Source organism: Pteropus vampyrus, unplaced genomic scaffold (genome assembly GCF_000151845.1).
Source record: "Pteropus vampyrus isolate Shadow unplaced genomic scaffold, Pvam_2.0 Scaffold54, whole genome shotgun sequence".
NCBI lineage: Eukaryota > Metazoa > Chordata > Mammalia > Chiroptera > Pteropodidae > Pteropus > Pteropus vampyrus.
This window is the reverse complement of record NW_011888835.1, coordinates 5,695,555-5,699,264: the sequence shown is the minus strand read 5'-3', so window position 1 is coordinate 5,699,264 and position 3,710 is coordinate 5,695,555.

Below are 3,710 nucleotides of genomic sequence, written 5' to 3'. Positions count from 1 at the left end.
GAGACAGGCATTTTAAATAGGTTTATCTGCTTCACACTGAGCAATTGCAAATATTGGACTAAAATGAAAATTGTAAAAGAAATTAATTCTTTGAATCTAGATTTAATTCCATGCTATAAAGGAATGTTTGATTTTAGAAATAACTGGCTTTTCTATTTTCGTAATCTAAAACAAATAACTTTCAAGTGCCAATTTAAATCAGAACCACTTTTTCCTCCTGAGTTTTATCAGCATTTTTTTTTTTTTTTTGGTAAAAAAATAAAGAATTTTTTCTGCTTAGGTTTATTATGAAATTTATATACTATAAAATTCTCCAAATTTAGGTGTACAGTTCTATGAAAGCTGACAACAAATTCTGTTACTACCCAAGGTAAAGAATATTTCTATCATCCCAAAATGTTCACTTGTGCCTTTTTATCATTAATCTCCTTCCCTCACTTCCAGCCCCTATCAACTGCTAATCTGTTTCTGTCCCTACAGCTTTGCCTTTTTGAGAATGTCCTATAAATGAATTCACATAGTTTATAGCCTTTTGACTCTGGCTTCTTCCGCCTAGCACAATTCCGAGATTTGTTCATGTTGCTGCATGTATCAGTAATTCATTTCTTTTTGTTGCTCAGGAGTATTCATTGCATTGTATAAATGTAACAGAATGTATTCATCGGATCTCCTATAGAGGGATACTTCGATTGTTTCCTATTTTTAGTGACTATGAATAAAGATGCTATAAACATCTGCCTACAGATTTTTGCGTGGATATACGTCAATATTTCTCTTCAGCAAATACTTAACAATGGGATTACTGGGTCTTATGATAAGTGAATGTTTCATTTTATAAGCAACTGCCAAACTTTTCCATGATAGATGTACCATATTGTGTTCCTACCAGCAACATACAAAAGTTCCAATTGCTCTACATTTTTGTCACGGTTTTTTTTTTTTTTTAATTTAACCATTTTAATAGGTGTGTGGTGGTACTTCATTGTGGTTTTGAATTTTATTAGTTTTAATCCCTCGATTGAAATATTATTGAAGCCAACGGGTCAAGCCTAGAGACCTAGAAATACTTATATTTATACATAAAATGTTTCTCAGTCACAAGTGGTGAAACCTCAAAGTACTTACAGTGCTATACAAATTTGAATCACTGAATTTAAAAAATGTATTTTTCTTATTATTTTATTATTTAGAATGACTATTCTCCCATAAAAAATGAACGACCACTGTTTTAGAGCATGTAAAATTTTTAAATGAAAGCAACAAAGATTTCTTGAAGCCATTCTCTAGATAAGGCTATATCCGCAAATCATGACTTGCCTGCTCCCCATTTTTCTCTTCTCTCTTAGTAACAGTTCTAATTTACCTGGGCACATGGCTAACTGGAGTAAAGATTGCATTTTCAGCCTTCCTGGCAGTGTCATGTGGCAACTTCTAGAAATTGCCCTTAAATGGTAGCTGGTATGTGCCCTTTGTTCTCTTTCTACTTTGTCCCTTCCTCCTACCTGATGGCTAGAGCTAAAGAAGCCACCTCAGTTCCTGAGTCAATCTTGACAGTGAGGTCCTGCACAGAGGAGCAATAAGAAAGAAGCAGCCCGAGTTCCTAAGAATTTTGTGAATCACACCAGCCCTGTGCTGCCTGCCTACCTCTGGACTTTTAAGTGAAAGAAATAAATTCCTAACTTGTTGTGGTAGATTAAACAATTGTCCCTAATTCTTCAGTCCTCCCCATATCTACATCCTTTCCATGGCCTCATCACAGGCAGCGCATACTCCCCACCCTCTGAATATGGGCTCAGCCATGTGACTTCTTCATGAGTAGAAATGACAGTGTTCTGGTTCTGAGCCTGGGCCTTACAAAGGCCTCCAGCATTTCTGCTTGCTGTTTTGTGCCTCTTCCTTTACAAGAAAAGCCCTGGCTAGCTTGGCTCCCACCCCAATTCAAGGTGGAAGGAGGCCATCCTAGCCAGACCAGACCTGAGTGAGAAGCAGAGTCGCCTCAGCTGCCAAAATCTGAGCAGTATCTAGTTGAGCTCAGCTTACACCAGCCAAACCACAGCCAGCAATTGTAAAGGATTACTGATGTAAATCAAGTTTGGGGATGGTCTGTTATTTAGGAACACTAATTGATACACTTATTCAAGCTACTGTCATTTTGCCTCTCTATTTTTCAGAGCCAAACCAATCCTACTTAATTCAGATACAAAGGAGCATAAGATTTAGTCCCAGCTGTCCAGGAGTGTTCAATCAAAATGGGCAAATAGAAGCCAATTTAAAGAGGAAGGACGGTCCTTTTAAAAAAAAAAAATAGCGGCTATAACAACTGGCTTTATCTATATAGAAAAAAAAGAAATTTTACCCAACTCATTTCATAAACAATAATTAATTGAGATGGACTGTAGACCTAAACATAAAACCCAATGTTGAAATCATTTGTAGGCCCAAGATGGAGTCACTCCTGCCCGGGGTGTCATGTCAGCAAACCGAAATTTAGACAACATTCGTGTCCCTGTAAACGCTCTGCTTGACCAGCAATGCAGGATAGCCAGTCAGCCAGTCCCCAGACGCCAAGCCAACTCTGGGCTCTGTACTTCCTTTCTTGTTCCTTCTCCCCTCAAACAAGTTTGACTCTGTGGCCCCAGCCAATCACGTATTTTTCTATTTTTCTTTTCCTTGTTCTTTATTCTTTATCCTATAAAAGTTTTCTGCCTTCGCCCCATTTTGCAGTTCTCCAAAACAAGACTGTCTGCTTCATGAAGCGTTAAAGTTTGTTTGTATTATGTACTGTTTTCTTTAATCTTTTTTAACACCAGAGACATACATATTTCCTAATCTTATCATATTGAGTGCCACAATGTGCTGCTTTAATAAAAATGATTCATACGATTTACTAAATACTTATATGCCAGGCACTGAAAACTGCTTTTACATGCATCATTTTATTTCATCCTCAAACACAATGCCATAACACCTTTTTCCCTCCGTATTTGTAGGGCATAGCTATGCTTTTCTCTGACACTCATTCCCCTTATTTTGGTAACGGCCCCCGAGTTTCCTCGGAGGACCTTCTTCTCGCTTGTACTTACTGCTTGTGCTTTCTCTGGTGCTGGCTTGAGACTCTAGTTCCCAGGTCAGACATTTGAAATCCTGGTGGCGTTCCCAGATTCCCGGTGCTGCCTTCTGTCTTGCTTTAGTGTTCTGCTCTAACTTAGAAGCGTGGTTTCTAAATTTTAGCACATGTAAGAACCACCTGGGGAGCTTGTTAAAACAGAGGTGCCTCAGCCCCAACCAAAAGAGATTCTGATTAGTACAGTGCTGATTTGCATTTCTAAAGCCCCCAAGTTGGAGGGGAGCCGGGAATGGAGAATGGAAGTAAGAGAACAAAAATTAATTTTCTTAAATCATTAAGTAGCCTTCTAAAAGACGAGTTTTAATGCATAGTACTACATTATAAACTGTGGAGTATTTGTTGAACACGTACTAAGCACCAGACACTATCTTATTTACAATCCACATTAACCCTATTTTACCCCTAAGAAAACTGAGGCTAGAGAAGTCTCAGCTGATTGTTTGGACCTGGAACTGACTCCCAGCTGCAAGTGCTTTTCCACACCAGAAGGGGAATGTTTAAATGGCATGAATGCCTGGACCCCGTGCCAGGTGAAAGGAATCTATATCTCTCAGGTGGAGGTTGAGCATCTGTTCAGATTCTC